The following is a 9,347-nucleotide window of genomic DNA, read 5'->3' as shown; positions in this document are numbered from 1 at the left end:
TGGGTCTGAATGTAGCCAGCAGCCTCTCTGAGGTAGTGATTGGGTCTGAATGTAGCCAGCAGCCTCTCTGAGGTAGTGATTGGGTCTGAATGTAGGCAGCAGTCTCTCTGAGGTAGTGATTGGGTCTGACTGTAGGCAGCAGCCTCTCTGAGGTAGTGATTGGGTCTGAATGTAGGCAGCAGTCTCTCTGAGGTAGTGATTGGGTCTGAATGTAGGCAGCAGCCTCTCTGAGGTAGTGATTGGGTCTGAATGTAGGCAGCAGCCTCTCTGAGGTAGTGATTGGGTCTGAATGTAGGCAGCAGCCTCTCTGAGGTAGTGATTGGGTCTGAATGTAGCCAGCAGCCTCTCTGAGGTAGTGATTGGGTCTGAATGTAGCCAGCAGCCTCTCTGAGGTAGTGATTGGGTCTGAATGTAGGCAGCAGTCTCTCTGAGGTAGTGATTGGGTCTGAATGTAGCCAGCAGCCTCTCTGAGGTAGTGATTGGGTCTGAATGTAGGCAGCAGCCTCTCTGAGGTAGTGATTGGGTCTGAATGTAGGCAGCAGCCTCTCTGAGGTAGTGATAGCTGTTTGGCAGTCTGATGGCCTCGACTGATTATTCACACTTGCATCTTATAGTTTTCACAGTCTTCGCTAAAATAAACGTTTTAAACGAGCTATTATATTAACGTGACTATTAACAATAATCACGTTGTGTGCATGTAACCGTTGTGACATGCACGCCCGTTTGACCACATCAGTGCATTTGTTACGATAATAATTCATACACAGTACAGTAGTTTGTTAACTTTGAGGCAAGTCACCAACTAAACGAACAGTAACAACTTCCATACATCGTCGCACACAGTGGCGACCTGTCATTCAGGGCAGGTGGGACAGAACCCCACATTCTTTGCAAAAATAAAAATAAATCAACACATTTTTTGGGGGGGGGGTTGCCTTTTTTGCATGTTATTTTGGCATTAATACATGTCACATATCAGTTTGCAAACAATGTAAAAACAACAACATAATAATTATTGAGTTAATAAAGCCATACAAACATGGCTTTCTTGAGTAAGGCAGCTCCAAAATGCAGGTGTTTCATCCTAGCTCAGTACTGTGGTGGGGCAGAACATACTGTAGGGGTTGGTATTGTTCTCTAGTTGCGCCATGATTGGCTCAGTGTTCTGTCACTCATGGGGACACTACATCACCGCCTTGTCATATGAAGAGAAAATATAGATAAAACGTATCGGTGCTCATCAGCCATTGGACATAAACATTACACAACAAGTTGGAAATGGGAAATATTCAACAATGAGTGGTTTGGAAGGAATCAGTAGCTAACTGCAAGCATTGCAAAGCCATCACTAGCCTGCTATTCAGTGGAGTGGCTGTCTGGTCCCAAGTTCGGGTTTAAGGGTCTCTTTTTCAAGCTTAAAATGATAAACATTCAACATTGGCCGTGCTGTCAATCCAGCAGGACTTCTGCCACGCCCAAAACAACTGTTACCTGGGAGATCTGACCTCGGTGAGTTCAAGACAACTGGGAACTCTGGGAGATCTGACCTCGGTGAGTTCAAGACAACTGGGAACTCTGGGAGATCTGACCTCAGTGAGTTCAAGACAACTGGGAACTCTGGGAGATCTGACTTCAGTGAGTTCAAGACAACTGGGAACTCTGGGAGATCTGACCTCGGTGAGTTCAAGACAACTGGGAACTCTGGGAGATCTGACTTCAGTGAGTTCAAGACAACTGGGAACTCTGGGAGATCTGACCTCGGTGAGTTCAAGACAACTGGGAACTCTGGGAGATCTGACTTCAGTGAGTTCAAGACAACTGGGAACTCTGGGAGATCTGACCTCGGTGAGTTCAAGACAACTGGGAACTCTGGGAGATCTGACCTCGGTGAGTTCAAGACAACTGGGAACTCTGGGAGATCTGACTTCAGTGAGTTCAAGACAACTGGGAACTCTGGGAAAAACCACTGGGAAAATCTGTTTTGAACGGTCATCCAACTGGGGAAATGTAAGTCGGGAAACTCGGGCCTCTTTCTAGAGCTACGACCTGAAGATCACTGACGTCATGATTCGACCTTGTTTTTTTCAGAGTTCCTAGTGGTCTTGAAAGCACCATAAATCCAGAGAATACCAGACTTTGATGACAAAATTTGCCCACGAAGGGCCGCCACGCCACCTTCCTGTTTAAGTGAGCACAGCACAACGAGGTGAGTCCATATGTAGCATGTGTCCCGTGGTCCCGTGTGGCTCAGTTGGTAGAGCATGGCGCTTGCAACGCCAGGGTTGTGGGTTCATTCCCCACGGGGGGACCAGGATGAATATGTATGATCTTTCCAATTTGTAAGTCGCTCTGGATAAGAGCGTCTGCTAAATGACTTAAATGTAAATGTAACCTGTTTTAGAGAAATGTAATCATTGAATATTGTAAACGGTTTCATTGTCTCCTTACACAGCACAGCATCAGGGCCAGACTCTCCTTCGGAAGTATTCAGACCTGGACTTTTTACACATTTTGTTACGTTATCCTTATTCTATTTTTTAAATAAAAAATAAAAAGGGAAATAGCTTATTTCCTTAAGTATTCAGACACTTTGCTATTCGAAACTGAGCAAAGGTGAATCCTGTTTACATTGATCATCCTTGAGAAGTTTCCACAACTTGATTGGAGTTCACCTGTGGTAAATTACATTGATTGGACATGATTTGGAAAGGCACATACCTGTCTATATAAGGTCCCACAGTTGACAGTGCATGTCAGAGCAAAAACCAAGCCATGAGGTCGAAGGAATTGTCCATAGAGCTCCGAGACAGGGTTGTGTCGAGGCACAGATCTGGGGAAGGGAACCAAAAAATGTCTGCAGTTTTGAAATTCCCCAAGAACACAGTGGCCTCCGTCATTCTTAAATGGAAGAAGTTTGGAACCACCAAGTCTCTTCCTAGAGCTGGACGCCCGGCCAAACTGAGCAGGCGGGGGAGAAGGACCTTGGTCAGGGAGGGGGAGAAGGGCCTTGGTCTGGGAGGGGACAAAACAAAGGAGATGATCGTGCACTTCAGGAAACAGCAGAGGGTGCACCCATCTATCTACATCGACCGAACCGCAGCGGAGGAGATGGGAAGCTTCAAGTTCCTTACACATCACTGACAAACTGAAAAGTGACCACCCAACAGTATGGCGAAGAAGGCGCAACAGAGCCTCTTCAACCTCAGGAGGCTACCCAATTTGGCTTGTCACCTAAAACCCTCACAAATTTTTACAGATGCACAATTGAAAGAATCCTGTCGGGCTGTATCACCGCCTGGTATGGCAACTGCACCGCACGCAACCGCAAGGCTCTCCAGAGGGTGGTGCGGTCTGCCTGACGCATTACCGGGGCAAACTACCTAAATTTGATGTGTATGAAATAGTTTGGTGAAATATGCATAAAAGGAGAGTAATTGCCCATAATTCTGCACCTTTGGATAGTTGATCATCCTGATTTTAGTGACTGCAAAGAACATTTATGGATCGACTGCGATTTTTAAAAGAGACTAACTTTCTGTTTTGTCTGCTCTTGCACTCAAGAGAGAAGTATAGATGTGTTCATATTTTTGCATATAGTCGTGTTATTTTGATGAATATATTTGCAATTTTGACGGTATAATATATTTTTTATTCATGTTTTTGTGTGTTTAAAAGACAACTACATTTTCAAAATGCATTTACTGTTTTTCAAAAGTTGTGTGTCTTGTGGACTCTGTTTTGAAAATCGACAACATTGTTCCAAAGAACTGCTTGTAGGTGATTGAGAGAAACGAATACATACAGACAGTTGCTTGTGAGACAGTCCATGTTACCAGTACATGGCTTGAGCACATTTCATAGTTTATTCTGTATAGTCTTCTACTGTATATATTTCCAATCATAACAACAACAAAAAATTTAACTACTTTATTACTTAGCTATTTGTGTATATTTTTGATCATGGCTATTGATTGCACTGTTGAGGAAAGTTTGCAAGTAAGCATTTCACTGTACCCTGTATCCCGTGAATAAAAATGTTTGAATAGAAGATGAACGCAGCCCGTTCACAACAGCTATCGTAGTCAATATAACGGTGACCGATTTAACCAGCGCTATCTAGCCATCACTGACATTGAACTGAAGTTGCTCAAAGTGAAAATACCATATAGACCAACGAAGCAACTCCGTTGACACTGTCTGATTTCTGTTTACAACGGCAGGGGGTGCACCGTTCCTGGGGGTACTGCAATACCAGGTCGATGCGTGGAGTGGACGGAGCAAGCCCCTATTCCATCTCCCTATTCCAAAAATCTATTTAATATATGGTCCCCAGATAGGGGACGTATCAGATATTAAACTGGTCCCCAGATAGGGGACGTATCAGATATTAAACTGGTCCCCAGATAGGGGACGTATCAGATATTAAACTGGTCCCCAGATAGGGGACGTATCAGATATTAAACTGGTCCCCAGATAGGGGACGTATCAGATATTAAACTGGTCCCCAGATAGGGGACGTATCAGATATTAAACTGGTCCCCAGATAGGGGACGTATCAGATATTAAACTGGTCCCCAGATAGGGGACGTATCAGATATTAAACTGGTCCCCAGATAGGGGACGTATCAGATATTAAACTGGTCCCCAGATAGGGGACGTATCAGATATTAAACTGGTCCCCAGATAGGGGACGTTTCAGATATTAAACTGGTCCCCAGATAGGGGACGTATCAGATATTAAACTGGTCCCCAGATAGGGGACGTATCAGATATTAAACTGGTCCCCAGATAGGGGACGTATCAGATATTAAACTGGTCCCCAGATAGGGGACGTATCAGATATTAAACTGGTCCCCAGATAGGGGACGTATCAGATATTAAACTGGTCCCCAGATAGGGGACGTATCAGATATTAAACTGGTCCCCAGATAGGGGACGTATCAGATATTAAACTGGTCCCCAGATAGGGGACGTATCAGATATTAAACTGGTCCCCAGATAGGGGACGTATCAGATATTAAACTGGTCCCCAGATAGGGGACGTATCAGATATTAAACTGGTCCCCAGATAGGGGACGTATCAGATATTAAACTGGTCCCCAGATAGGGGACGTATCAGATATTAAACTGGTCCCCAGATAGGGGACGTATCAGATATTAAACTGGTCCCCAGATAGGGGACGTATCAGATATTAAACTGGTCCCCAGATAGGGGACGTATCAGATATTAAACTGGTCCCCAGATAGGGGACGTATCAGATATTAAACTGGTCCCCAGATAGGGGACGTATCAGATATTAAACTGGTCCCCAGATAGGGGACGTATCAGATATTAAACTGGTCCCCAGATAGGGGACGTATCAGATATTAAACTGGTCCCCAGATAGGGGACGTATCAGATATTAAACTGGTCCCCAGATAGGGGACGTATCAGATATTAAACTGGTCCCCAGATAGGGGACGTATCAGATATTAAACTGGTCCCCAGATAGGGGACGTATCAGATATTAAACTGGTCCCCAGATAGGGGACGTATCAGATATTAAACTGGTCCCCAGATAGGGGACGTATCAGATATTAAACTGGTCCCCAGATAGGGGACGTATCAGATATTAAACTGGTCCCCAGATAGGGGACGTATCAGATATTAAACTGGTCCCCAGATAGGGGACGTATCAGATATTAAACTGGTCCCCAGATAGGGGACGTATCAGATATTAAACTGGTCCCCAGATAGGGGACGTATCAGATATTAAACTGGTCCCCAGATAGGGGACGTATCAGATATTAAACTGGTCCCCAGATAGGGGACGTATCAGATATTAAACTGGTCCCCAGATAGGGGACGTATCAGATATTAAACTGGTCCCCAGATAGGGGACGTATCAGATATTAAACTGGTCCCCAGATAGGGGACGTATCAGATATTAAACTGGTCCCCAGATAGGGGACGTATCAGATATTAAACTGGTCCCCAGATAGGGGACGTATCAGATATTAAACTGGTCCCCAGATAGGGGACGTATCAGATATTAAACTGGTCCCCAGATAGGGGACGTATCAGATATTAAACTGGTCCCCAGATAGGGGACGTATCAGATATTAAACTGGTCCCCAGATAGGGGACGTATCAGATATTAAACTGGTCCCCAGATAGGGGACGTATCAGATATTAAACTGGTCCCCAGATAGGGGACGTATCAGATATTAAACTGGTCCCCAGATAGGGGACGTATCAGATATTAAACTGATAAGAACAGATTTTTTTTTTTTTTTTTTTTTAATAATTTTTATTTTCATTTCACATTCAAATACAATTACAAAATCAGTGCATTATGTTGTACATAACATGTATTCATAAAAACAGTATCAAAAAGTAGTGTAACAATATAACAATAGCAAAACTACTCAATAAAGTGCTGTTCTGCAGAACCTGACCAGTGTTATTACATTCAAGTTTAACATGTCTCTAACAATCTCTAAAAAACAATACAAAGAATTCTATAAATACAAACATATACATATACCAAAGTGAACTCTGAATAAACCTCAGTGTATATCACATATGTACAAAGGCTTAGCCTACATTTCAATTATACTTATGTAATACAATTATATATAAGCTATAAAAATGCTTATATTTACAATGAAGGATAAATTGTTTCAATTGCGAAACAATTGTCCCTGGGACAAAATTTATTCAGGGTCAAATTATGATCATATAATGTTGATCGGACCGGAAGACGTCTGTGTAAAACAAGCCAATTAAAATCTTTCAGTCTGTTGTCTAAACCTTTTAATTGTGTCCGTCGCCAGGTGGAAGGCGATATTGGTAATCGGTCTCTAGGACGACAATTTTCTATTAATTTCTCGTATAGCAATCTGTGGTTGATTACGTTTTCTTTTACTTTGCAGACAGGGGTTTTCTTTGCCCATTCCACTATTTTCTTAAAATGTAATGGGATCATTTCAGCTTTTGGCTTACTATTATCCCATTCCACCATGAACCTTAATGGTACTGACAGCCAGAATTTGATTAAACTGTGACATTTGTGTACAGAAGACGACAAAAGACAACAAACGTTTGAATAAAACAACGCATCTAGCTTGAGAGGAATATGAGGGAAATCCCTTCCACCAGCCTCTATAGGCTGGTACATCCGATCTCTACGGATGTACTCATATCCCCCCCAAAAGAAATTAAACAGTGCCCGTATGAAAGTTTTTCTGAGAGACACCGGCATGGGAAACACATAGGCAAGGTGAAGTAATGAAGGCAGAATGTCCGCCTTCAGCACTAACACCTTCCCACTAAAGGATAGTCGCCTCCCTTTCCACAGTCCCAATCTTTTATTAAGCGATAATAGTTTTTCTTTCCAATTAAACATGTCATCTTTAATTTCGTTTCCGAAAGATATGCCGAGCACTACCATTGGTCCTGTGCACACAGTCAAACCACATAACTGATCGGTTCTCCATTTCCACTGTCCCATATATTTTATTTCTGTTTTATTCTTGTTTATCTTTGACCCAGAGGCAACAGAGAATTCATCAATGACTTTGATAGACTCTTTCAAGCTCAGGTCGTCCTGTAAATATAAAACTGTGTCGTCCGCATATTGCGAAATTTTTAGAATATCCCCTCCGGGTAAACGGATGCCTTTGATGTTGTAATTTGTCCTAATTGCGCATGCGAAAGGTTCAATATATAAAACATACAATAGCGCAGATAGAGGGTCCCCCTGTCTGACACCTCGTAATTGCTTGATAACAGTTCCAATATTCCCATTAATATTTACCCTGCTACCCACACTACTATAAAGAATTTTTTACCCATTTCATAAAATTATTTCCAAAACCAAATTTTCCCATAACTCTAAATAAAAACTCATGGCTTACCATGTCAAAGGCTTTTTCCTGGTCCAAATTCACAGTAATAGCTGGCAGGTGCCTTTCCTCTAAATATGCTTGAACGTCTCTGTGCAATTGCAAGTTCCAGGTTATTTTTCTCCCCACCACACCGCATGTTTGGTCTAAACCAACAACATATGCCATGGCAGAAGATAGGCGATTAGTTATGGCTTTGCTTAATAATTTATAGTCAACACACAACATTGTTAAAGGTCTCCAATTTGCTAATGTCTTGGGGTCTCCCTTTTTGTAAAGTAGAGAGATTACCCCCTGTAACGGCAGCCTTCCTTCTCTTCAAGAGAAGAGGAGGTGTAACAGGGATCGGACCAAGACGCAGCGAAGTTGGTGCTCAAAATATTTAATAATGATAAACAGTGAACACTTAACAATTACAAAATAACAAAATGTGGCAAACCGATACAGTCCTAGCTGGTGCAGCGAAAACACAGAGACAGGAAACAACCACCCACAAACCCCAACACAAAACAAGCACCTATATATGATTCCCAATCAGAGACAACACAAAACACTTGCCTCTGATTGAGAATCATATTAGGCCAAACATAGAAACAGACAAACTAGACACACAACATAGAATGCCCACCCAGCTCACGTCCTGACCAACACTAAACAAGCAAAACACACAAGAACTATGGTCAGAACGTGACACCCCCTCGCACATCGAACCTCCCATATGCTCCAAACCAAATATACTTCTAAACACTTCCAACAGATGACATCCAATTAAATCCCAAAAAAAGATGTAAAACTCTTTAGAGAGCCCATCCACTCCTGGTACTTTGTTATCTTTCATGCTCTTCAGTGCCATATAAATTTCATCTAATTTCAATTCGCCTTCTAATTGATTAAAAACGTCCTACTATTTTTAAATCCCTATTCCCACATAGCACACCAACCCCTGTTGAATGCACCCCGCCGACACTCCACCTCGACTCTCCCTGAACCCATTCCCGCGTAAACCTCTCCACGTCATTTTGGTCTTTTAAATGTACTTCTTGTAAAAAACACACAGAGAAGCAAATGGAGGACAAATGGGAAAAAACAGTCGCCCTTTTAACTGGGTTCCTAAGCCCTCTAACATTTATGGTAGCTAGGTTTAAAAAAGACGACATGGGATAAGGAGGGAAACGGACAACTATCTAAAATATGACATTTTTCCAGACTCACTTTAAATACATCTCCTCGTTAGGAGACCTATCCGGGAAACGGTGGTCCCTAGCGGGAGGACGGTCCGCGAAGATCGGGGTCGGGAAATCCCTGCCCTCCTCCCGCTCCATCTGTGTGGGCGCTGGAACTCCGCTGGGTGCCAGACCGCTGCTGTCGATGGAGCTGCCTGACGGGGAAAGCAGAGTCTCCTCTGCGCTGCCCGGGTTTCCCTCGCCTTTCTCCTCAGACCTCCCGCTTTCCAAACAACT

General features: G+C 43.1%; 1 non-coding gene and 1 pseudogene across 1 annotated transcript; both read right to left on the bottom strand.

Annotated features, from left to right (window-relative positions):
* Positions 1-4,218: 4,218 nt before the first annotated feature.
* On the bottom strand, positions 4,219-4,416 carry LOC139533114 (U2 spliceosomal RNA). The gene has a single exon (XR_011666705.1). It is a non-coding gene; the product is annotated as a U2 spliceosomal RNA (small nuclear RNA).
* Positions 4,417-6,215: 1,799 nt separating this feature from the next.
* LOC139533118 (U2 spliceosomal RNA) lies at positions 6,216-6,262 on the bottom strand (annotated as a pseudogene).
* Between the last annotated feature and the right edge of the window lie 3,085 nt (positions 6,263-9,347).

The sequence above is a fragment of the Salvelinus alpinus genome, chromosome 10, assembly GCF_045679555.1.
Source record: "Salvelinus alpinus chromosome 10, SLU_Salpinus.1, whole genome shotgun sequence".
In the NCBI taxonomy this organism is placed as follows: Eukaryota; Metazoa; Chordata; class Actinopteri; order Salmoniformes; family Salmonidae; genus Salvelinus; species Salvelinus alpinus.
The sequence above is the reverse complement of the archived record's forward strand: the minus strand, read 5'-3'. Positions and strand labels throughout refer to the sequence as shown.